At 40.4% G+C, this 27,333-nt stretch overlaps 1 long non-coding RNA gene across 2 annotated transcripts in view; it reads left to right on the plus strand.

Annotated features, from left to right (window-relative positions):
• Positions 1-2,705: 2,705 nt before the first annotated feature.
• Positions 2,706-27,333, plus strand: part of LOC134139908 (uncharacterized) — a 31,150-nt gene continuing 6,522 nt past the window's right edge. For both annotated transcript variants that reach the window (XR_009958284.1, XR_009958285.1), the window contains exons 1-2: positions 2,706-2,750; positions 16,843-16,913. This is a non-coding gene — a long non-coding RNA (uncharacterized LOC134139908). The remainder of the gene's footprint in view (positions 2,751-16,842; positions 16,914-27,333) is intronic.

The raw sequence follows: 27,333 nt of genomic DNA on the forward strand, positions 1-27,333 counted from the left end.
CCAAGCTGGGAGGAGTGGCTGACACACCCGAGGGCTGTGCTGCCATTCAGAGAGACCTGGACAGGCTGGAGAGTTGGGCAGAGAGGAACCTCCTGAGGTTCAACAAGGGCAAGTGCAGAGTCCTGCCCCTCGGGAAAAATAACCCTAGGCACCAGTACAAACTGGGGGCTGACCTTCTGGAGAACAGCTCTGTGGAGAAGGACCTGGGAGTGCTGGTGGATGACAGGTCCACCATGAGCCAGCAATGTGCTCTTGTGGCCCAGAAGGCCAATGGTCTCCTGGTGCGCATTGGGAAGAGGGTTGCCAGCAGGTGGAGGGACGTGTTCCTGTCCCTCTGCTCAGCCCTGGTGAGGCCTCATCTCGAGTACTGTGTCCAGTTCTGGGCTCCCCAGTCCAAGAGAGACATGGAGCTACTGGAGAGAGTCCAGCGTAGGGCTACAAAGATGATCCGAGGGCTGGAGCACCTGCCCTATGAGGAACGGCTGCGAGAGCTGGGCCTCTTCAGCCTGGGGAAGAGAAGACTGAGGGGGGATCTTATCAATGTGTACAGGTACCTGAAGGGAGGGGTGGTAGGGGGACAGAGGCAAACTCTTTTCAGTTGTCCCGTGTGACAGGACAAGAGATAATGGGCAGAAATTGAAGCACAGGAAGTTCCGCCTGAACGTGAGGAGGAATTTCTTCCCTGTGAGAGTGACGGAGCACTGGACTAGGTTGCCCAGAGAGGTTGTGGAGTCTCCTTCTCTGGAGATCTTCAAGGCCTGCCTGGATGCAACCCTGTCTAACATGCTCTAGGTGACCCTGCTGAGCAGGGAGGTTGGACTAGATGATCTCCAGAGGTCTCTTCCAACCTTACTGATTCTATGATTCTATGATTCTACGATTCTATGTTAAAAATATCTTCATCCTCTGCAGAAAAGAGGCCTGTAAGAATTTATTGACTTGAATTACAGTAGGGACCGACAACAGGCAAAATTTCGTTGTGCTGCAGGCACAGGGGTAGGGAGGTATGATTGAGAGGTGGGAGAAGGGCAGGAGCTCCCTAAGACACTTAAAAGTTGAGCATGGTGCAGCGTGGTTTAAAGCAGTGGTTAGAGGCTAATGATGTTATTAATACTAGTCTACACAAGAGCTTGTAGGGTCATACAAAAATAATCTCTCTCCAAACCTATTCTAACTTTCTTAGAGGGGGAGCTGCGCTGGGTGGCATACAATCTCTTAAGACCAAGGTCCTGTGTCCGGTGGACTCTTGCAATAACTGCTGATTGCAGCAGTCTCAGGTTAATAGAAAACTGTGACATTTTGCTTTTATTTTGATCCTGAATGAAAAATGCATTTCCAATATCTGAAAAAAGAGTATTTTCAAACTTAAAGTTTGGGATTATATTTTTACATGTCTTTAGCAGTGCACACTATGCATGTAGAGTTGAAAGAGCCTCTTATATTTCTAAAAGAAGGCAAAGTTAATATCTCCTTGATTTTGTTCTCCTTTATTCTGCCTTGTAAGTATGGAAAGGAATTAGCAGCACAAAGTAGCGATTGCCTGATATTCCTGGTAAAGTAAGAAGTTGTTCTCATGAGCTACTTGAAAGTAGTCTGCTTTCCTATAGATTAATCCAGAAATTGATTGTCTTTGATGTTTAAGAAGATGTGAGCTCTGATTTGAAGTTTCTCCTGTGGCCAAAGCCACAGGAGGTCCCTCTTCCATGTGGATTTTCTGTTAGCTAATAAGCGCTGATATGCTGCATACCCCCTCTTAGGGTACTAACAGAGTCCCTCTCTCCCTTCCCTTGCCATTCAGTTTTAGAGAACTTGTAGGAACTCCCTCTCTTTGAGACTTTGTCCTTGTCAGCTTTGACTGAAACGAGCCTGTAGGTTCAGAAATTATTACGGATACACTTTCAGACGTGGTTCCCATTTGCTTGTTTCCATATGAAGCCAGGTAATAAATATCCGGGCAGTTCTGAGACATCTTTTACCCCCTGTGGTTCCACTGCTGCCCTGTCCCTTATAGGCACAGTTCACATCATTTTCTTGCCATGTATTGGAAGTGAAAGCTCACCGTTGCAAACACAGTCACTGCTGAACTTCAAGCCCTGCCTTGTGTTTGCGATTGTGCTTGTGCGCTCCCCGTGCACGGGCCGTGCAACTCGTGTCGGTGTTTCCCACGCGTTTCCCAGCAGCCAGGGCCCTACCTTGCACCTTTGCAGCCCTCGGGAGGCACTGCGCCACTCCAGTGCTGAGCAGCAACATGCCCTCCTGATGCAGCCTAGCATTACGGGCTGTCCCCACCAATGACCCCATATGGATCCCTCACACCACCAGAGGACCCTGTTTATTGGCTGTTCCCTGACATCTAGTTAATAGGACCTCGTAAGCTGAAGCCAGCAAAGCTGGAGATCTGCTGACTGAATATATTTCTTGCTTTGTCAGCTATTTTCTTCCACAGATAACATTTTGTAAATACAGAATTTTGTAAATATGGCTCCTGGTTTGGCTAGGCAAATTAAGAGCAGAAGTGACATCCGGAGTCTGTTGAAGTTAATGGCAAAATTCCCACTGATTTCAGTAGAGCCTGGATGGTACTGCAAGTGCTTCTTTCTCTAACTTGTGTTGCTACCTTCCATTTTGTCAGCAGATGGCAATATCTACTTTTCATCGGAACTTCAGAAAAGTTTTGTGCAGAAAACACAAACTCTTTTTATTCAAATAGATGCTTCTACTTTGCAGAGCATATTCTGACTGGGAGCTAGGTAAGTTCTCATTCCAAATCTCTTTTAACATTTAAGTGCTTACTCAGTCATCAATATATTATTGAAAGCACAACTTTAAAAGCCTATTGCTGGATGATAGTTCCTTTCCACAGCTTTCAATTACATGCAGGAACTCATACAACGCAAAACCAGAATATATAAATTCATTTGTGTGTATCTTATTTTCTACTGTGAACCGTAGACCTTAGTTAATATGCCAGTACACAAACTTCAAACTTGCATGTTCCAGCATCTAGACTTAACATGACTTATTAAAATTTCATAAATCTTGTAAACAACTGCTATGAACTGTAGATATTACAGACCTCAAGAAAAAAATACTAGTATTTCCATGTCTGTTGTTAAGTGTTTTCCTGGCCTATTAGCTCCAAGCAATCTAATGTCCTTTCCTTGTGGAACAGTTGGCCAATAATATACCCAAGGTCAGCCAGTCCTTGAGCTCTCTGCTGTGTAAGTGCCAGTCTTGCAAAGCAGATCTGTGTGAGGCTATTTCACTATTGACATCCCCTTTCCCTGCCCCATTCTGAGACCTCTTTTGCATACCATATTGTAGAGCAGTGCATGGTTTAATGTGAAAATGAATGAATACTGATTTGTTTGCCTAAGCTCAGTGGGAAATTTGAATTTCTCTTTGAAATCGTGAGAGAAATATATAAGTCTTTTCACAACAGGTATTTTAGCCTGACAGTCTGAGGGACACAGCAAACTAAAATATCTTGTTGCTTGCTGTCTATTAGCAGTGACAATAAAAGATATTGTTCATTGTCTAACTGTCATTTACTCTGTAGTATTAATACCTAGAATCTGCTATTTAAATACAGTCAATATTCCGAAAGCTTGAGGAAATTTGATGAGGATAATTAGGAAATTAAGTTAGGTTACAGCTAAGTTAAACAATTCCACTAAGGGCATGCAGTCCACTAGAGCAAATGAACCTGCACAGGTTCATTAAGTCTGTTGGTTGAAAACAGAATATGAAACATTATTTTTGTTCAGTTAAAAAAGTAGTGATGGCCTTCTGGAGTTTATGTACTTATAGGAACAGCAGAAGAAAAAAATGCAGGTCACTCCATTTTCAAATGTAATTTCAGTCTTTCGAAAAGAGTTGCTATTTTTAAGAATCTCGTCTACTTTGTTTATGACCTGCCTCATCTCTCTACCTACCTCTGGATGTATTTATGCACTACTCATTATGATATCTCAGTGCCTTATCCCCTGGCAGGCTTTGTAATCTGAGTTTGCAGCAGGCAGGCAGCCTAATGTTTCCATGCAGAAGCTGAGTCACCCGGGCTTGGACTGAAATAACCGAGTGCCATTAGCGATGGAAGCCTGCAGATGCATGGGGCACTGCGTCACCCTTGAGTCCTGTGAACTGTGCTGGGAGCTGCTTTGCAATTTCCATGTTGTCCCTTAGGTAATTGATCCAGGTGTTTGGATAACACGGTGACAACTTCTGTGAAGACAGATAAGTAGGAACGTTTGCTGACTTAAAAGGAGTGGAATATTGAGGCCTTGAAGTATTGCTGTTCTGAGGCAGCACTTGAGCAAATGTTTTAAATGTGTATACATTTTGATGAGGGAGGTTGTGCAGTCTTTGTTCAGTTTGGCCAGAGGGATTGTGTAGACTCCATCACTGGAGGTTTTCAAGACCCAGTTGGATAAAACCCTGAGCAACCTGGTCTGGTCTCACAGCTGACCCTGCTTTGAGCAGTAGGTTGGACTAGAGATTTCACAAGGTCCCTTCCTGCCCGAGCAGTTCTGTGGTCTTGCACATGTACTGCCATGTCTCCGTGTGGCTTGAACTTGGTCAAAGCCCTGTTGTGCCTCAGTCCTGGCCCTAAGAATAACACTTTTGCAAGTACTGTCCATTTTCAAGGTGTGTTTCAGAAAACAATTGACCTTCAGGAGCTCTGTGAGCTATTATCTTGTATTACTCCACATAAACTGTGGAGAAGGTGACTCTTGCTGAAGGTCCCCGGGTGAGGCAAGTGCTGAAATTAGAATTTGGTAATGGAGCTGGAGAAGCAACTCTTTTCTTACCCCATTTTATTTCCTGTTTTGGACTAGAGTGAAATCAGGACATTTCAAAAGAAAGATAAAGAGAGACACTTTTCAAAGAACCAGAAATAATTAATAACCAATTGGGCAGGTCACTTCTGGGACATAGGAGAGACCAAGTTAGCATCCCTGGTCCAATGAGGCACATACAGATCTCTTGACTTCTGAGCGTTCCCGGATTGTCTAGTCTTTTTTTAGCGGTGACAGAAGTTTCTGCAGGGAAGGGAAAAACAACTTTGCTTTTTTTTTTTTTTTTCTTTCCTCTGAAAACAATATAATTCAATTAAAAATTTCCCTTATAATTAGTTTGGCTTTTTGTTAGAATATGTCCTTTATTACATTCCATACCACTTTTACTTGGGAGAAACCAGCTCTTAATCATGAGCTGAGAGCATTAGACAGCATAGTCTCTTTCACCAGAAATGGCATTGCTTGAACTAGGTGTCACATGTAGGTGGAAATCATGGTTCATTTGAACTAGCAACTCTGGTTGTCAGTAAATGAAATCCAGACACCAGAGAGTTTAGCAGATTCAGCATTCAGGTGAATTAATATCCCTTAAACCCAAGTCTTGCTCTATTTCTGGTTTGCCTACAGACATTTACTGCAGTAATCACTCTCTCTAAGAGTGAAAGACAAAACATCCCTTTTCTGATTGGAGCGATTTGCCTGTAATGCAAAACAGAACAACCTCAAGACAACTGCTCTTGTCTTTTACACATTTCTTTTTAATTTCCTTTTGAATGTACTCTTTGGTGCAGAATATTTCCTTAAAAATACATAAAAATCACATATAGTCATCCTTTTCCAGCAATCTGTTCATGCAGTTATACTGTCTTGGTAGTAGATCACATTCAAAATCTAACTGCAGGGTCTTTTCCTGAGGCAGTGTCAGGTTCTACAAAGGGGTTTCAGGTGAGTTTGAACCAAATGAGCACTAAATGGTCACAGATTTCTCTCTCATATTTGAGCCTAAGAAAGGCAAAATGGGTTATAATGAAAGAGGCTCACTAGGAATCGATTCGGGTGGATTCCCCTGATGCCATGCATTGATAAATGTTTGCTATGGTACCAAAGGGAAAAATACTGGCTTCCTGAAGGAATTTTTAAGACAGAACACATAGCAACAGTCACCAGTACTGGTAAAGGAAGTATCAGAAGAGAGAATCAAGTATTAGTCATGGGACTCATCTGTTTCTTACTTTCATTAATGCTTTCTTCCCAACACAATGACTGCCCAGAGTTAGGGGGCTCTGTTAATACAAAAGGACTGGGATAGTATATGGAAGTGAGAACTGAAATAAGAGGAATGGGATGAAATTCAGTAGTCCAAAATGCAGTGTCATAATAGTATACAAATTTTCCTCACCTAAAGTTTATCATTTTAAAATGCCTGAGGAGGAGAAAGATCCAGGCATACTACTTGGATATCTTGGCTTCTAATCTGATGAATCTATGAAAAAAAAAAGAAATCTGTGATGCATCCAAAGGAGTGTTTCCAGTGGAGATAGGGAATATTCTGGAAGAACTGAATACTGGAAGGGAATGTGATTGCTCTCTGTAACTGTGTGGTAATAGGGTGTCCGTGACTGGTTCAAACTGCTGCTGTAGGCATCGTTTCCTATGGAAACGCTATCATTTGAAAACTCAAGCTTCATGCTTTTGCAGAAAGCTCACTAGAGTCAGAGGTCTGTGAAAAGGGGACAGATTTGCTCAGGGTTTTGCTACCTGTTCTCTTTCTGGAGCCTGTTCAGGAAACTTTGGAAGATGAACCATGCAGAGTTTCATGAAAATTCTTCTCCCACAGGAGTGGAACAGTTTGACTAAGCCTCAGATTCATTAACTTTTGGGTGACCTTTTCACAGTAGATACATGGCTGTTGCAGAAGCAGGTAATGAAATGCTAATAATTTTGCAAACCTAGAAAGCATTCCATAAATGTGGCCAGAGGCAACAATGTGAAATCTGAAAAAATAGGTTTTTTTTTAACTTAGTTCAGAAAACAAAGCTGAATGCAAAGACAAATCAAATTGTGCTAGATGATGAATTTGATTTAAAGAGTACCGGTGCTGTTAGAGCTTTGTTTTGTACTTAGCATGGGGACAGAGTATTTTCATTAAACGGATGAATAATAAATGGATTAACCTGTCAGCGAGGCGAATGGCATACTATGCTCAAATTCTACAGCTATTTTGGGAAAGGTGACAAATAAGTGAGTGGTGATTAGGATTTTTTTTTTAACCCCTTTTCCCCCTCTCCAAAAAATCCAGTGTAACTGCAAGCAGAAAAGATAGACGTTTGCAGGAAGGTGGGAGTAACTGTGGATGTATATATTATTTTTTAATGGGAGCACTTGCTTGTAAGTAGGAGGTGACATCTTCAGTAACCTAGAATTCCAGGAACACAAGAACAGGAACATGCAGTGCTACAGAGCATCTGATTATATCCTTATCAGGAAGAGCCCCACAGATCTCTTCTCTTTGACAGGGCTTGCTGACGCTGTGCGTCTAGCAAGGCACACCAATGATTAGTGTAGCCCAAAACTTACAAATCCAAGGTATGTCTATTTATTCTTGTGGCCAGCAATATGCAACAGAACCATCAGCAAATTTACATTTTCCATCTGTTTGAGCCCAGTGAACCAGAAGTCATTAAAATACATTAAATATGATGTAAAGCACATTTTTAGCTGTCCTGTTTTAAGTAGAATAATTATTTTAATTTAAAGAAGTGGTATCTCCAAGGTATTCTTTGTTTGCAATGGGTCTGGGAAAGGGTTGAAAAATTCTAGTCTGAATCATGTACATTTTTATATGCAACTTCTTAGGAATTAAAGGAAAGAAATACATCTATATCCTCTACTCCTATAACAAGAAGTTTTAAAGAGCTCTCTTCCATCAGTGAAATTCCATTTAGGGCATCGTAAGTAAGTGTGAAGGTTTTATGGGTTTAGGATTCTCCTGTAGAATTCGGAGGTCTGCTCTGAAATTTGGTGGAATGATACACAGGTCCTTGGGAAATGGATCTTTTGCTGTAAATTCTGCAGATATATCATAATAGAACAGTGTTTCCACTGCAGTGAAAGGAAACTCTGATAGCCTGATTATTATCATTCAGGTCACAATCATCAAAATACTAAAATTTCTACTTTTAAAAATTAATAAAAAATGTGCAACTATAGTCAGAGGTGGGTCTGAGACATTGTCTCTGACCTCTGGGGAGTCTTTGGCTGAGGCTGTGTTGATCAGCCTTCTCACCACAGGTTTTCAAGCAGGAAAGAATGCATTTAATGTGGAAGAGAGAGGAAAAGGGATTACAAAAATCCCAGTGAGCCATCCTAGATTTCACATTAGTTCATTTAGTTTACTTGTCCTGAGTCACTCTGTGGGCAATGGCTAAGAAATGTTATAAGTGTCACCTTTTGTGACCAGACCATTTTTGTTTTTTATTTGTAGCTGAATTCGTTATAGAATGAGCTATATGGTGGTAATTGGCCCTTTAAAAAACTTTCCCTGAAGTGTTCCTCTCCTAGGAACATTTTGGGTTGAATTGGTTACAACGTGTTAGCAACCTTAAAAGCGGAACTTGCAGCTTCCACTATATCCTTCACAAGCTTTTTTCGTGTTATACTGAAGGCTCATAAGTTTTATAGCCTCCTAATTCAGAGTTCTAAATTGCTGTGTAAGAATATTGAAAACAAATTGAACCGCATTCAATCCCTGTGTGAATGTTCTCAGCCCTAATTTAAGTGCCTTGAATTTTCTTGGCAAAGTACAGCAAGGGTAAGTCAACATAGATGAATTCAATAAATCCAAGCCCCTCTGCCTTCACAAGTGGGCTGTATGGCAACGTTAGCCGCTCGGGCATTGATCGCACTGCTCTAAGCTTTGTCAAGATGCTTTGTGGATCAGAGCTGGTTCATGTTCACTCAGTTCAAGCATGGGCAGAGAATTTCAGGGACTCCATGGTAAACATGGGCCAAGCACCTACTTTAGGCTATGTTTGTGCAGTTTGTTAAGCTCTGGTTTGGACCCTGGGCTTTGGTCCAGCAACCTTACTGAAGCAGTTATTGCATCCTCAGACACAGGTCTCAGCTGGGAGGAGATAGGTATCTAATATATGATTCAGGCATAACTTTGAGTATGCTAGAAAACTAACTCTTTCCTGACATGCTGATGCACATTTCTAGGTCTGAAATTTGGTGTTTCCTTTTGTTCTTTCTTTTTCTTTAAGTTTTGAAACCAATTTTTCATTGCAGCCAAGGAGAGCTTTTAATGAAACAAAATTAAATTCTGACTGCTGAGTCACTTGCCAGATTGGACCCTAAGCGGGGATCTTGTCTTTAGTACAACAGTATGCAGGTTTTCAACATTTTAAAAATATTTTGATTGTTTTAGAAAAATAATGCCTAGTTATAACAACAATGAGCTCCTTTAGAAATACACTTCATTAAACCTGAAATTTTTAAGAAAAATATATACAAGAGATGTTAATAGGCTATGTCCTACAAGGGTGTTTTATAGATGTTTTGTGATGACATATAAGATGGTCCATTTTTGCATGGGGGCAAAAGGACTCACATTTTTAGGACATACCTGGAGATAATCACAACCCTGTTAATGTCAGGGCAGGGAGGTGGAATTGAACTGGGCATAGATGAGTGACTAGAGAATAGAAGCTCATTAAAGGCAGTGATGTCCTAATGGACAGGAATTAAAGAGGGCAGAAGAAAATTAGTGGGTGGCTGTATAAAAGAAAATCCTACTTGGAAGAGGATTGCGGAGCTCTGCTTTTATAAAGAGGTTGGGCTTTTACCAGTCTTTTTTGTAGCAAAGAATGAGGAGAATTTGCTTTTTTATTTGCTTAATGGGATCATATCACGGTGAGACTAGAGAAAGTAAGGTTTATTTTCCACTTGAAAGTTTTCTCTTCACAGCTGAAAATCCATGTTGTAGCTCTCTGCTTTGTTTCCTCACCCTCTGATCCTCCTGCTCCAGATTGCATCCTTGTTGCCTCTCTAAAACTAGAATTAAGCACAAATAATGTTAGAGAGAATGGAGTTTTGCTCTGCAGTAAACTTACACAGGCATTGCCAGATGGCTTTTACAGTCCAGTTTGGCCCACGAGCGTTTGCTCGTGTGAGTGCATGTGTGTATTTAAAAAAAACAAAACCAAAATCTAGTAGCTGCTGGTAACCGGACCATCTGGTAGTTGTTCTCTCCAGTATAATGTCATTTACTTTTTTGCTTTTCAAGCAGGTCTGTTTTTAAATGGCTTATTTTAATCACTAGAAACCACATATGTGCCAGTCAGTCGTCTAGTAGTTCCCAGCACTCGTCCCTCTATGCAGTCTCCTTCTGTCAGCTGGGGTTTTCCCCAAGATGCCACTCACACTGATACCAACTTTGTCTTTTCCCCTAGGCATCTTCCAGTTTTGCATATGTGGTACATTCTTTCTAGCAGAAAGCAGTTTCTGTCTCTGTCGTTTCCTCTTTGAAAAGAAAATGTCTATTCCTTCCTAAACAGAAATATCTTTTAGCAACAATTGTTTGGTCTCATTCTTTCTTAGGATGGGATCTGATCTCATCTACCCCGATAAGTGCTTTAAAAATTTAAACAATGACACACATGTTTCTCATAGCTTTCCCTACGTGCAGCTGAACCAGTTACAGACCGTGCAAGTCTCCAAAGCAGGTGCACGGAGAATCATCCCTAACTGCTTTTACTGGTGGGGAAAAACGTTTCAGTAAGCAGATCAGGAGGAAGGCATAAATGGCCGTTGGCTAGAGAGTTTCTCCCGTATCACCCTTGAGCAAGCTCAAGCTCGAGCACCTGAGGTTTCAGTAATGCTATCGTTTAACTGCTTGTGCTCTTCCCTAATAGATTTAACAGCATTCAGGGTCTTGCAAGGAATGCCTAAACTCAGTATGCTTTCCTGTCTGATCAGACTATATGCTCTAGCTTCTTCACATTTCACATATGCGTTTAGCGTCTGCGAGACATTGCTAAGTCATACTTCCCGTCGGTGGAAGAAAGCTTCCAGAATGGGGCTTCTACTGGGAGCATTTCTTTTTGACTTTCCCAGATACAGACAGGGAAGAGGACTCTCAAATTAGATACCTGCTGTATGTCTTTGGATGCCTTAGATCGTTATTCTTATTTCTAAACAGCACAGCAGATTTCAGATTCTGCTTATTCTTGAAAAAATACACCATTGCAGGAAATTTTGTTAACAGGGCTCAGGATATATTTTCTTCTTCCTTTCAGTCTACCTGTAATTTTTATTAGCAAAATACTGTGAAAGGCTTGTGAACATGGCTGTACCTTTGGTATGCTCTCACCCTGCAGTATCCCTGCAGTCACGGCTCCGGGCTGTGTGATGCAGAGGTTGTAATGCGCAGTGTAGCTCCTAAGATCTGCTGTCTTGATTTAACAACTCTGCATTACTAGCTTACCCATAGGCAAGTGTGGGCTATATCAGCCACCCCGGTTTACCTTTCTTAAACTATATGATTTCTAAAAGTAAACAGGATGGATGATTGTTTGAAGTAGAAAACCAAGAATTTGGAAACCTTCATTTTTAGACAGTCTCTGTAGGATAGCAGGTAATAATAATCTGAATTTGATACTCTGCTAATATTTTCTCCATTGTAACATATATAATTTCATGTTAATATATTATATGAGTTCTTTAGTTTAGTCAGGGGAAACTGTGTGCCATTTTGACATTTATTCACATAAAATACATTTCATAACACATGTTTTTAATTTTTATTTCCTCTCAAAAACTAGCATTATTGTCAATATTCTAGTATTGCAAGAAAAACTGAAATACGTGATTGCAGTTCCATATTTTATTTTAAACTATGTAATGTTTTATCTTTCTGTGTGAAGACAAAGTTCATGTTGAATGAATATAAGATTAGATAATTATAAGTTGAAAAATATATCCTAGGATGGAACTGTATGAAGTCATTTTTATAAGCAAGCTTCTTAACAACAGCTCTCACTGTCATTAAAATACCATGGCATTACTATGAAATAGAAATGCATTTTTTTCTTACTATTCACAGCATTGTCCAAGACAATCAACTGCTATCAAGAAATTGAATTGGCGGCATATTGTATTTATCACACTGAACTATTATTTAAGCTGAAAATTATAGCTGATTCATTTAGGAAAAGGATTCATGAAAGTTTTCATTTATGAAAAATATTCTAGCTGTAATTCTGAAGAAATGTGTGTAGGCTGATGCATTTGCTGGTATCTGGAAGAAATCGATGAGTGCAGGTCCATTGCTTTGTATATGTATATATTTGTGTTGTCTAGCAATTACATGTACATCTCTTTCATCAAAATGTAGTCCTCATTTTAGATGAGATAATCATTGGTGTAAGAAGCTACCATTCTAAAAATATGCTTCTACTGCTTTTGTGGTATTTATGAGCAAATTACCCATAGTGTATGGCCTTAAATTATTGTTAATAATAGTCTCCATAGGTGAAATCTAATTTTCAACATCTACTGTGGTGGACAGAACTTGAAGGAGAAAGATGAAGTTCTTCACTATGTATTTTTGCAAAGCATGGATGTATGCAGAAAAAAGTAAAAAGAATCAAATTTGGATCTTAAATACAGGCTGTTACATAAGGTTACAGTTCTCAAATGAAATAAAAGATGCCGAAATAATAATTATAGCAGTATATGTTCATCAAAAATAACTTTTTTCCAGAACTCAGAAATGAAAGCAATATTTGGCTGTTATATTGTGTCTGCTGTTTCCCTAATGCTGAAAGTTTCATTTACATACACTCAATCCAGAATAAATGCAGCATTATATCACAAATTATCTCTGAGAAATATATATGAAGCATTATATCTGATGCTAGTTGCCAAAAAGAGATAATAAACTGTAAAAAATTGGGTTCTCTTAAAAAAACCCAGCAGTGTGAGCATGCATTGTATACAGTATTTAACAGCAAAAGCCTTGAGGACTAAATCTGAGACCTAACAGCAGGCCCCACAAGACTTGTTCACTTGGAGAGTCCCTGAAGGATTAATTCTGTTTTCCATCCTGTTTAACAATATTTACAGCCACAGAAGCTGGTTAGACCATAGACACCTGTTAGACAATAAACACCTGTCTATTATCTAATCAGCCTCAATGGGTTTATTGTCTAACCAGCCTCCGTGGCTGTAAATGTGCCAGCCATATGTAGATGTCAAAAAGCTCTAATGAGCTCTTGCGTATCAACATAGTGGTAAATAATGCTTTCCGCCATCTCCAGTTATCTTGAGGACCATAGCTCATCCTCAAGATCGTTGGCCAGTTCCCCATGACTCATACCTTTCTCCATTTTTTATGTAGATAGGGGCAATCCAATGAGCCTCTGCAGAATGGCTTGGCACTGTGGACGTTCCAGCAAGCATAGAAAGGAGCAATGTCCTGCCACAGCAACGCCATCTGCCATGACCCCACATAGTCTATATCTTTTCTCTTTCCCAATCCAATCTATAGAGTTCCAAATAAAATTCAAGGCTTTAGATCTCATACTCCAGGTTTCCAGTGGCTGAGATTCAGTTTACGTGTAATGTTTCGATAAATACTGTACTCAAGTATTCTACTTCTCTGGCAAAACAAAGCTTTCCACAAATAAAGGTTAAGTTTGGCTATGTTGGATATAGAGTTTTTCTTGATAGGCTAAGATTAGGCTGAACACCCACAGGAAGTGAAGATCAACCCAAGCCTACTATCTTCTACCTCAGTGCAAGTCTTTCTTGTCTTCTCTAAGTGACATAACAACATTTAGAGATGATGTATATAAAGTCCTACCAAAACGTAACACTGAACACATACACAATATGTGTGCACAGTATTTCAGGAGTGAGAGAGCAAATGGTCTGTGACTCCCTCACCTAGGACACTTCTGCTTGGAGCTTACCTAGAACTGTGTGCAGTACGGTCCCAGTCCTTCTTGCAGCAGGACTGGAGGGAGATAGCAAAGGACAACGAATAATAAGCAGCATATGAAAAATCTGTCTTAAGATAAGTCTGTTAACATTTCAGTATGTTGCTGGGGTCTGTAATCCCCCTCTCTCTTCAATTTATGGCACCTTCTTTCACTTTAATCTCAGACCTCTTACTCCTCTCAGACTTTTAGTGCATACTCTCATTTTCCCACCATATTCCCGTGTTTATATAGATCCATGTTTTTAGATTGGCTCCCCCTTCTCTCTCACTGCTCATGTCCCCTTTTAACATCATGTTCCTTCCAGTCTTGCTTCCACTTCTGTTTCCCCAAGTTCTGCTTCTCCCACCCATGCTTTGTGATTCCTCTCGGTTCCTCATTCACTCTGCCTTCCTAAACTGGGGTGCTCCTGCATTCTCCCCACCCTGTGTCGCCTTCTAGGGGTGTGTGTCCCTGCAAAGCAAACAGAAGCCCAGTGTATTGCTTATATCAGAAAACATATGAGAAGAACAATAAACTACTGAGGGAAGAGTTAGAAAATAGTGTGCATTACCTGCTCCCTAGAACTGGCCCTGTATGGCTCTTGGCACACCCCCAGTATAGTGGTAATTCCTCCAATAGCTAAATTACTCTGTATTTACAATGGAGTTTCTATTACAACCCAGTTTGCTAACCCGTTGTTAGCCTTCATATGGAAAAGGTTTCATTTTCAGATGATAAAAAGAAGATACAACAATTTATAACATTTCCATAATGAGGTATCATTCTGTTCCATGCCTTGAGGCAGTTTAAAAGAGGCAGACTATCAATTTTCTTCTGGGAAAATCCTATAGATATTAGTTCAGGGTTTTGTGTAACCATTTTACATAGTCTTTTGAGATTTTTTTTCACTGCTGAATCCCTTGCAGGTTTGTGAGGACCAGGCTTTGCCCAGTTTGCACCTTTCTATAGTCTTTTCATCAGCATAAAGAAATGAAAAAAACCTAGCCCAAAAGAAGTATAAAAGGAAGCTTCCTTTATCCCTTTGTATATAAAAAATACTCTGCTTTAGAAATCTCTTAGTTTTAATCATGCAAGAAAGGGTTGTTCTACCTCAACAGTCACATCCCTATTTCATCCATTCTATGGATGGTTAGAACAAGGGGAGCTGAAATCAAGCAGTTCTTCCAGTGAATTACAAGAATGTCTGTTCTGAGCCAGCAAGCTATAAAAATGAGCAAAATGATATAAAAACCTATTAGAGGTAGCAAGAGATAATGATGATAATATCCATAATGTACTGTTTCTGCCACTTCATTCTGCTTTAGAGACTATTGTTGAGAATGATCTGCCTCACCAGGTTCCTGGCTACTCTGCTTCTTGCGTGACTGCAGAGACTTGCATTCGTTCAGTGTACCGTTCACTGACCAGACACAGTAAATCATAACTGCTCTGTTGAACCCAAGATGGCACATGCTGTAGGTAGATGGTACAATGCTATTTATTTCATACAGCATCTGCCAGACAAAGGATCAAAGAGATTAACTGATAGTGGGTCCAGTCCAGGTGCAGACCTACAGAGCTCTGTATTGTTTGCATCCCCAGAGGAGAAAACGTCCTCTTAAAGCTATTTTGCGTCTTTCCTTAAGTGCTAGAGCCAATTACCTACCTACCTGATTGTTTCATGGTTGATATTTTCTAAGGATCTCAGCTTCTTAGAAGCTGGGCTTCTGTTTCTTTTCATGAACAATATGCATATGTGTGTTGTGTAGCCTATATATGGTGATTATTGCAAATGACAGAAGTTTTACATACGATTTTACACTGATATGATGTGGACAGTAATACCATAATCCAGGTAGGTGTAGCACTTAACGCAGAATGTCCAATGCAGTAAAGATAGTGCATATAAGCAGTAAAACCAAAAAGTGTTAAGCTTTTTCTGCAGACACTGTAGTCAATCCATATACCTGAAATTTGCATTTTCCAGAATTTCCAGATAGCCTCAGCTACCACAGCTAATTGAATTTGCCAGGCATTTCAGGAAACTCTTCTTTTTCTGCCTAGGCTTGTGGTAGTCCAACTTTTTTTTTTTTGGGGGGGGGGGGGCTCAGATATCTCTGGAGAAGAGGAGACTGCACAGTCTAAAGATCCCATCAGACTGACAGCTCTGAAATGGAACTGAACTGGGCAGCAGAGGCTCACTGAAATATCATCCAGCTTCCAATCAAGGAAAGGGAAGAAATAAAGGAGAGACTCCCACTTCTGCCCAACTTTTCTCAAAGGCAAACTTTGGTAATTAACTGTAAAGCAAAAAGATCTTCAAGCCCACTTGATCTCTTCGCCTACTGGATATGAAACCGCTATAGCTGTTAGGTAAAAGGCTGTTAGGACATGGAGGTTTTGAGAGATCAAGAGCTCAGTGGCAGCACTGTACCTACTGAAAGGGCTGGATTAGGGAGCTGAACAAGTACTGAAGTTCTCTAAGAGGTCATGAAGGTCCTAACTTTCTTTACTAAGATAAATTGGTTAGCTAAACTGGGATTACAGAAGACAGCTCCAAAAGAATGATTTTTATATGCTCAGAATGCTTTTTCAGCCCACATTTTGTTGTTTATTGTATGTCAGAAGAAATCCAATAGTTTTGTCTCACATGTTTGTAAAACCAAGTACAATATTGGTTAAATTTCTGTTTCGCAATAGCTAGTCTAGTAACTTTTGAAGCAATTTATAAGCAAGAGTCTGTAAGTGACTATACACATTTTTGTTGGTGCGTTTTTTCTCCCAGCTACCCTACATCATGCAGATAGCTCCATGGCTAAGCTCATAAATCCTGCAGAGATTTGGGAGAATTTAAAAGAAACCTGGAATGGCCCGAGATGGAATGGCTTGTAATAGGCCATCCTTCATCTACCCGTTTAACTACCCTTGGAGATCCCAAGTAGGGATTGCTTCTCAGGTCTTAGAGATGCTGGCAACTTCAGAGCCAGCGAAAGGCTGCTGGAACTTGGCTGTAGGATTTTAACAGTATGAACTGAAAGACAACATGCAATATTCTTGTACAGCTTCTGGAAGAGAACTGAACTGTGTGTGCCCAACACTGCGGAAAGAGAGATCGGCCTGCCTGCACCCACAAGTAAGTTTTATCCTTGCCTTGGCAATCAGCAGACATGAATCTTAATCCTGCCTTTTTTTGGTATTAGCCTACAGGCTGCATACATATATTTACCATAAATGCATCATTTCTGTTCTCTGTGCCTCTGCTTGCTGTTCTTTCTGTTGGCTGTTACATATATTCCTGTATGTCTACAGTTTTTTCTCTCCAACGTGGCTATTTCAAAACTGACACTGTATTTGTGTAGAAGCTACTGTAATATATTAATTAAAAAAATGTAATCAGCATTAAAAGCTATTTGCCCTTCACAGGAGTTCCATCTGAAAGACAGAGGGAGAGGGTGTGGTGTGGTTCAGGCTGTGGTGTTGTTTGGGGGTATTGTTTTGTAAGTGTCATTGTAAGTGTTATTAAGATACTTATCATTAAATTCTGGATTCACCTCCTTTAATTACCCAGCTAAAAGGACTCACACCTAAACTACTAATCTAGGTTGTGTTTGAATTGCAGTATATAGCCCTGCAGTGCACTCCACTGCCCTGTCCTCAGCTGTCTGCATCCCAGCCTCATCTTGGGGTGACACCTGAGTGCTGGCTCTCCCTCTGGGTGCGCTGGCTGTTTCTGAAGGAGACCCTGGGCCCATGGGCTGGGAAGGAGCCACAGGATCTCCAGTAGTTCTCCAGGCAGACCATAGGGTGACCAGGACTAAAGGACATGCCATGGATTGTAGCTGTCTTGCAGCACAGACATGCCCAAAGTTGGGTGCTCTCAAAGAGAGAAAGAAACATCTCCAAACCATGAATCATCCGATCTTAAGGCACGTATCTGAGCTGCATGGGATAAATTGTCCCTGGAAGTGTCTTTGTACTGACAATTGAGAAACATAGGTCCCTTTGAACAGGCACCTAAATTTCAGGCAGCTGAAATTAGATGAGGTGAAACCCAGCCCAGCTGACCAGATGTATTGTTTTTAATGGCCCACTGAGAGAATAAGAGAGACAAGTGTGAAATGTGTGACTCTGGTTTGATTTTGCTATTGATTTTTATTGCCAGTGGCTGTTCTCCAAGTGTCCTAGCTTGATGCTTTGGGTCTTTTTCTGAGAAATTGGTTATATAAGCAGCAGAGATTTGAACATATTTCCCTTGATAGCCAATGTGAATGATCCAATCAGTATGCTGTCTGCTGTGTTTCGGGTACTTCTTGCCAGGACCCTGTAGGGCCTCACCAGTGAGAGAAACAGGGAAACTTAATGTGTGAATCCTGCTGGGAATTAGGTATGAGTTATATGCTGAGCTCTTCATTTCTCAGCACAGTTTTTTGCTTAGAAGCAAAATGCTACACGCCTTGGGGAGGTTATTGAGAGCAGCTGAAAGGCTTCAGGACTAGGTAGGAACTTTCAAAATTTGTTCTGGGTGTATACAGCTCTCAACGGATGTTGCCCTCAGCTGCTTTCTGGGAAGCTCCTCTTCTTTTCAATGGCCAGTTATTCTCGGTCTCTTGGGTTTCTGCCCCATTCCTGTGTAACACCTGCTATTACTACCTTCTCCCATATCAGGCATGTAGGAATTTGTTGGAGTCCTTATAACTTTTTTATACGTTTTGTCACCTGAGAATGAGGACTGACGCTGTCTTTTACTACTTACAATCTGAGGCAATAAATCAAGTCCACTGTCACACAAAACAATCCTCTTGGTTTTGTCGCTGTCTGCTTTGTAGTTCAGCTCTGACTGGATGTTATTTCTGACATTATACCAAGTGCAACAATTAGATGCTTGCTACACTGGTAATATTTTAGGATGTAAAAATATCAATCGCTGTAGCCCTGGATAGCTATTAGCCAGCATGTTCAATGTGGAAAGCACAAATGACAACCTATTAGGGTGGAAAGTAGCTGCTAGATAGTAAGCACCACGTTTTATCGCAGGAGAGGCCAGCTGCTAAAAGATATGCAGACACAAATCAACCTGTAAAACTACCCTCAGTCTGAGAGGATGATCTGATAAAATGTGGATCTTAGAACTGCCATCAGTTGCTCTCCTGCTTGCTAAAGGTATTTCAAAAATCAAATCACCGTATCTGTGACCTGTGGGTAGCTTCTGGTACTCTGTTTCCCCATGCTAGTCTAGTAATGTCTGCAGGATACAGCAACATAATGCCATGGTGTCTTCAGCTATTTTTGACACAATTCTTTAATACTGGGAGCGCACACTATTTCCTTCGGTGTGGCTTGTGGGGCACTGAACAGTTGCAGTGCTTGCCAACATATAATATCCTACAGAGGAAACAATTTAATAAAAATGCAGTCTACACATATGTGTTTTCTTTGTCTGATTGAATTATAGATTAGATACACCAGTGTATCTATTACAAGCTGGGTGCTCCTTTTGTGTGTTCTTTTTTATCAAACATCTATGGAACAAGATTAATATTTTTAGCTGCTCTTTTATTTTATTTTAGAAGAAATGAGTCCTTTCAACACTATTTCTTGTAGAATCACACTGCCTAATTTCCCATGTTTGAAGTGACCTTTTCCCCTACTCCTCTTTAAATGAAATTACTGCAAATTCATTATTCATAGCATCAAGACACAGACCCAATTGTAGAAAGTCATGGGGTTTCTTTCCTTGAAAGTCTTTTGAAAACCTCAGGCTTAGCTTAAATATATCAGTATCTCATGACAGTATCGGCAATGTAGTCCTAGAAAAGTATAGTGTAGGATAATTTGGGAATTTGGGGCATGCTATCCTTTATGGAAATATTTTTGTGACTAAGGCGATGCCTTTTTCCTCTGCCATGGCAAGTTGTTGATTAAAGTTTCTGGAAGCTGCACACACTAGATAATCAACTAGCATTAAAATACTTTGCCGTAAAGATGATAGTTTGCTGGCATGTATGTGGTTTTTGCAATGACCACCTTTTTTTGCTGGGAATAATTTTAGAGATTAATGCTTGTTTTCTGTATAGCTCCTAAGAAGATCCAAACAGTGATTTCAAATGATGAAATATCATGCATTAAACTGAAATACAGATGTATTAATGTTCTTTAGGTCTCGTTTTCAAACAAATACATTCAGAGCTGTTTGTTTCATACTGTACACTGATGAAAAGGAAATCTCACAAATTTTAGGATTTAGCTCAGGGGCTTGGTTCAGATGAACAACCACAGTCTTTGGCTGAGTGGTAGGCGAGCTTGTTTTCTTTTAATTTGTTTTCATCTCATAGGGAATACTGGGCATGTGAATTTTTGACTCAGACTAGTGTGCCACGTCCACTCTTCTGATAAGATGCTGTGATAAATAAAGGGGAAATAAATCCCCCAACTCTTAGAAATTAAAGCTGTATACTAACGCAACATCTACAACTTTCTTGTATGTATGTATATATATATATATGTATACATATACACACACATATATGTCTGTTTTTAACAAAGAGAGGAAAAAAAGATTTTCATGGAGGGTTTTGATGAAAAGTGAAAGAAAGTGCTCCAGATTTTTGGCCAGTATAGAAAGAAAATGTGTCTTTATTCCTTCTTGTAATTATGAAGTCAAGACTGTCTTGTACTTGACTGTTTAAGCTACATATTTGGGTTGTCTGAAGTACTGAGGTTTTGGTTCACTTGCTAAGCCAAAATTAAAAAAAAAGATCTCTATGGCTCAGACTAAATTAGATGACCCACATCCTGGGTGAGTGATCTAACCCTGAGGTATCAGCAGAAGCAGGGGCACCACAGCTTCAGCAGGCCTTCAGAAATCCTTTCTAAGATTTTTCTGCCTTGCAGGTCTGGATCAGTGTTGCAAACAGTTTGGCAATAACTGAAACCACAATTGTTTGTGAATTTAGTACTAGCTTGAATTTTCACTTAGTTCTGTTACATACTGTAAGTGCAGGTAACTGGATCTTTGTAACAAAAACGTAAAACTGTTTTTTTTTTCTTTGTTGCCTAACATGACGGGTCTATGATAATTGTCACTCTTCTTACTTGTGATGTACACAAAGCCAGTAATATTATAATACAAAAAGAGTTAAAACTGTTGTTGAGTGCCAAAGAAGTGACTGCTCATTTTTAATAAGCCATCTGTTTCATTTAGAAATTGGCTGTTTATAAATTTCTTTTAATCTGTAAAATATTGGCTACTTCTAGTAATATTGAGAAGAAACACAGGATCCAACTAATAAACTCTGTTCTCTTTCCCCTGTGAAAAAAATCACAGTAGAACAAAAATTACCTAGTGAGATATCATATTAAATATTTGCTTCCAGGTGAAACTATTAGGGAATTGGAGAAGGTGAGTGAGCAGGGGATGGGACAGCCCCTTTACCACCCTGGTGGAAAGCTCTCATGGTTGGGGAAAGTTACAGAAAGAGAAGGAGAAGGAAATGGGAGACTGAATGATTGTGGTGATGGTATATATTTCCCAAGACACTAAAGGAAGATCGAGTACACAGTGTATTCGTACAATGAGATTTAAAACACATTAGTGGTTTTTTAAAAAAGGCATTGGTACTGAAATAGCTATAAAAGTCTATTCTTATCATATCATTTCAGGTGGCAGGGAAGACACAGTAGAAGATCATATTTCAGCAGTTAACAGCTGAGTTTCCATGAGATGCTTGCTTGGGAAAGTGTACTGACTGTGGGTTTTGGAGACCCTTGGTTTGCGTGGATTGTGCACAAAGGAGAGAGAGAGGCTGCTGGACAAAACAAGAATATTGTTTAAAAGCCAGTACTGAAAGAGCTAGGAAGCAGAGGCCACAAACACGATCCGGTGGCTGACACTGAAGTGCCGTGATGCGAGAAGCTGCGAACAGATTGAACTCCTTGTCAAAGGGAAAGCTGAGAGATGGCTTGAAGTGAGGTTGCTTAACACATAACAAAAAAAGCAATGTGGTTCTTCAGCAAGAGTCTTGCTGAGGATTTTTCAATCTTGCTGAGAAAGGTCTAACAAGATGGCTGCAAATTGAAGTTAGATAAAATGAATGCTGAAAGAAAATGCAGTTTCTTAGCAGGGAGAAAAAGAATAATTTATCAAGGAGTGTGGTAAATTCAGCATCTCTTGATGTGTTTATGGCAAAAGTAAGGCACATCTTTTAGGAGAATATTTAATCAAGCACACAGAAGAAGTTATACAACTTGCTTGTGCGAGGGGTTAGGCTGGATGTTTGTGATCATTTTTTCTTAGCTTTTTCTTCCATGTAAAGAGAACAAAAACTTCCATATTGTCCCAGTGTATTCATTGCTACTGCCATTCTACATTAAGAAATGCCTATAATCAAATCTCATTATTCACAGTTTCTGACAGTTGTCTGCAGTGGCCAGAATTTCTTCCCTTCGGTACATATTTGACTAGAAATAGTCTATTTGGGACCGTGTATGGGTGGCAATTATTTGCCCTCAGAAGTCAGTGTCATTCTCGGAGGCTGGCTGTGTGCTCCATCCCCAGGCTCAGCCTGACGGCCAGTTCCGGGGCCGGTCGGCCCGGCCTTCCCATGGAGCAGCGGCGCGGCGCTCCCGCTCCGGCTCCCGCCTTGCCGTGCATCCCGCCTCCTGCCCGAGCCGGGCTGCCCTGCCTGCCCAGGGCACCCGCAGTGTCCCGGCAGCGCGGCACTGGGCGCACGGACGGATGAGACCCCCCAGAGACGGACCCGCGTTGGCGCGGTCGTATCTTGGTGCAGCCACCGCGTCCCACCCGTTTGCAGCGTGAAGCACGCTGCGATCACCCGGCCACCCTTTGCCAAGTAATTCGTGGCTCTTGCAGGGTCGTAGGAGAGAGGCAGCACGCCAGCCTGCCCGGCGCGGCAGGGCACCTTAGTCTCTCGAGGGCTGAAGCGCTTTATACAAGTCCGAGTTAGTAGGCAAAGGGTAAATGTTGCTGCTTTGCGACATAGGAAGGCAAGTTAGATGATCTATTTGTCTGTTCTTACCGAAGCTCTATCAAGTGACTAGAAAATCATAACCTTATCAGGGGTATAACTGCCCCATGAAAGAATATGCAATTCTAGATCTCTTACAAAATTACTTAAGATGCAGAAAAACTTACAAAAAGTAGATTATTCTGTTAAACACTATAGATTTTTAAAGTACCTTCAGTAAAATCCTATTGGTTTCATTCTTAGGTGGAGTTTTCCCTAAAGAAACAGATATTTTATCATGATATTTGCACTGGACTTTAAAAAATTGCAGTTTTAATGTGCCCATTTCCTTTTGTCATTCAAAAAGTCAGAAAGCAACCCAATTAAGACATTAGACATTCTGACTTTACTATCCAAACAAATTCACTTGGCTAGCAGAAAATCTGGAATCTAGATTTTACTGGCAGCCAGTAGATTTGTAATCAAATTCAAAATAAGCAGCATATTGGTTTGAGAAAAATAAGGACAAAATAATTTGCTCATGACTCTGTACAATTTGTGCCTTTGTATCTTCTGAAGTGAAGGTGTTTTCGTTTGTTTTTAAGGAAACCTATGATAACCCTGCTATGCTGTTCTGTTGTGGGAAAAGTGGGGAAATTTAGTTATTGCAATACTTCTGTAGACAGCAAGAAATCAGACAGTACAGAAAAAAAAAAAGATTTTGAATGTACATTAATTTAGAAGTACTGTTGTTATGGACACATTAATTTAAATACTTTCCACAATTCAATTGATTTCTTTGTTGAATGTAGATCTTAATAAATCATGTAGGTTACTGTAGTCCATTAAATGAGATCTAGAATGTAGCCAACTTAATGTTCTCACAGGAACATTGGATGGAATCTTGGCCCCTTGAAGTCAATGGGAGTTGTGCCACTGGCTTCAGCAGCTCCAGGTTTTTCACATCAGTTTTGAATATGCGTGACTAGTGTGCCTGATTTTCAACCTTAATGTTTGGTTTTGCACTTACATTGGGAAAGAACATTTTAAATCCTATCAGGAAGGAAGCCAATGCATGTTCTTAAACCTTTGGTATTATTTCCTTTGGAAGAACTAGACAGAGAATAATATATTTTTTCTTTATCTGATGGCAACATGCTGTACTGAAATGAAAAGCATCAACCTGAATTCAATTTTATGTTTTATATGTGTGTGTGCTTACGTGTGTGTCTGTGTGTATACTACTGATATTATTTCATATCAAATTCAAATACAATTAAATGTGGGAGACGATCACAATAAGATTTTTTCGTGTCAACCTTTGCCCATTAGAAATTGAAGGCTGGTAAAAAACCTCCCACTTTTTCAGTTCATAATTGGTAAGTGTCTGGAAATTCACTGCAGATGGTATATACCCTATTCTCCTCTCATTTGCCCTGTTCTGTCTTCATCAATTTAGGTCGTAGTAAATCCTGATTATCCAGCTGTGAAAGCAGGAGCAGGACCAGTATTTTTGGCAACTGGCTCTCATTCCATAGACAAATACTCAGCACGAAGGAGCAGTTTGTGGCCCTAATATAATCTGCTTGAGGTTTGCCACTTACTTCACAGGAATCAGGATGTCACCAAAGAGTGGGGTTCTTCCACAGTTAGCTCTATGTTTGCCTGTACTGAGTGACTGATAAAATAGCACAGAGAAATACAGAAAATCAAAAAAGCCATCACTTGCCAATTATAAAGCAATCTGATGTACTTAGTGTTTGCAACTTTTGCAGAAGTAGGTTTTGATTATGTGATTTTTTACTACTACTGCAACTTCTGTTAGGGAAGAATAGTGAAATCTATGCCTAGCACACCAGAGGCAAAGTCCTGATATAACAAAATAGAACAGCAGATTTAATTTCCATTTTGTGTGAGAGATATTTAGTATCTTTGCTAAGCTGTAATATGGCACTATGCTGAAATCCATAAATGCATAACTTCCCTAAACTGCAAATTTATTTATACTGAACTTGCTGGGTTTCCATAAAATTGCAGTAGAAGCTTTGTGGCACCAGAACTCTACATAAATGCAATTTGCAGGTTTGTCACTTTTTCAGCTATATTTTCCATCCTTCTCATCTTTGTGTTATGGAGAGATACTGACTTTGTGGAGTCACTGCAGAAAGTTATAAATGATGTATGAAATGAGAAATCTTTGCTCAGAGCACAGAACTTAATCTATGCTATTTGCTGTGAAAGTCAGCTCAACTGCAAGGAGAAAAGCCCACCAAATCCAGAAGCTACAGGCTAAGAAAACCAAAGCCCACTCTAAGTATTTTTTTCACTTACTTTGTACCTAGGATAAGTAAGGGCATAGTATTGTAGGCTACAGAAGGGCATGAGAAGGGCAGGCGTTCAGAGCATAGCTCTGAGCAGGGATACCTCTGCACAGGCTGCGGAGTGAGGAAAAGGGAAAGCAAGACCATCTGCTGCTGAGGGAGAAACTTCTGTGCCTGCACTCAGACGTGAAGGGGTGATACAGGGGCAGCAACTGAGCTGCAGAAGAGAGAACCGGCTTAATTCAGTACCATACATGCACACTTTCTTCCAGTCAGATAATTTCCCTGCTGACTCCAATGGGAGCAGAACTGCACTTTGACATAGCAGCTATTTTCATTATGTAAGTCTATTCCTGCTGCCTCCTGTGCACTGCTTTGTCTCGTGTCAGAAAACCTGATCATGGGAGGACGTCATTGCAGGGCCACTAATAAACAATTTTATATAAAAACCCCCTAAGATTTCCCAAGTGCTTAAAGATGCTTTATCTCCCAAATTAAGTAATGGGCACTGTCCTTTTGTCAGACTGCTGGCCAGCAGAACCTACCTTAACTCATGCCACTTTGGGCTAGGGCTGATAAAGCAGCATGTGCGTAAGCCACAGCAAGTACTGTCATCCTGTAGGATCTAGTCTCTTTGGAAAAATAGGTGCTGGAAGAAGGAAAAATACTCCTGGAAAGATTCAGTGATTTCCCTTTCCTCCTGCACTGTAGATTTTTTTTTTTTGACTCCTACATAAAAAGTCTGCATTTTTGAATTTAGGCCAGAGAAGTTTCTGTTGGTCAGGCAAATCTATCTACAGAAGAAGGTACTTCCTGTGGGAGAATGTTTTTTGTATTTGTCAGCTAAAGCACTGTTTTCCAAGAAAACTACTTCTGCAGAAAGGTAAATTAGCCCTATCTATGAATAGGAAGAATCAGTTGCTGCACAATACCTAGGACAAGCAGTGTGCAAATAACTGATTCCTAAGAAACAAGCATCTCTGCCGAACAGTTGTAATGGAGAATGCAATATACAGGTAACAGCAAGCCTTGGCTTACTATTTGTTTCCCTTGCCCTTTCTATCCAAGAGTGGACTTACTGTCCATTGTGACTAGATGCTAAGGATAGCAAGGGAAAACTGGGAAAACTCTGCTCTTGTAATCCCAGGGTCATACCCAGGCAAGAAAACAGAGCAGTGATCTAATGGTCTGAGGCAGAAATGGTCAAATTCTAATTCTGACTTTGGTAAATAATCCTTCTGTGAAGTCTTCTCTGCTAGTGTCCCCAGTACTTACCTCCTTACCTCACAGGGCAAGCTAAATATTAATTGTAATTGTTCTTGCTTATTAGCAACCAAATAAAACAGTGAAAGTTGCATGAGGAATATCAACAGCAACTTGCCTGGAGCCATCTGGTGAGCTTCCTATCCTCTTCACCATCAGCTCTGGCTTTGGCATCTGCTTGGACCCTCTTTGGGGAGGCAGGGATGGTTGTCTGTGGCTGTAGGCTTCATCTTGTAGACACTATGCATCATGGTGCAGGACCGAGTCCTGGAGAATGAAGTGTTTAAATGTACGCACAGGGTCAACTTGAGAAGAGCAGAATTTATTTGCAGGACAGCTGGCCTGCAGTTGGCCTGCAGCACACAGAGCTGCTGCTTATATCCTACGTAAAATAGATGACTTGGCTCTTGGCAAGTGCCACAGGTATTGCTAAAGAGGTGTTTCTTAGCTCATCCATCTCTTGCAAGGTGCAAAGTAACTGTGGCAGCTATATAAAGAGTTTGGGGAAAAAATAGAGAGACACATGAGTAATGGGGTAGTAAAACTCAGTTCAGTTACTTGGCGCTTGCAAACTCACAGCCACGTCCTGCAGCCTTAACTTGGGAAAAAAACATCCGGAAAATCAAAGGGAGTTTTAGCTTCTAGAGACTCTTGCCTGGGCTGCCAGCTTTTACTGGGGATAGGTGTTAAGCAGTGAAGTTCCGTTTCTTTGCTTATGTGGATTGTGACTAGGGGCAAATATCTCCTCTTGGTGTCATAACTGATACAAAATTAATCAGAAACTTAATTTAACAGCCAGATTAATCTGTCACGTTGTGAACAGCTTATGAAATGCTGAGAAAAACTATAATCAACTGCTAAAGCACAACTTGGGGAACTGAAAGGGTTTATAAATAATCACTGCAATAAACTGTTCCCTGTAGTGAGGCACTCTCTTCTTATGTCTAGTATGTCCCTTTTGGCTTACCCACTGCATTGCCAAGCATGAATTATGGTCAAATAAATT

This window comes from Rhea pennata, chromosome 4, assembly GCF_028389875.1.
Source record: "Rhea pennata isolate bPtePen1 chromosome 4, bPtePen1.pri, whole genome shotgun sequence".
Classification (NCBI taxonomy): domain Eukaryota; kingdom Metazoa; phylum Chordata; class Aves; order Rheiformes; family Rheidae; genus Rhea; species Rhea pennata.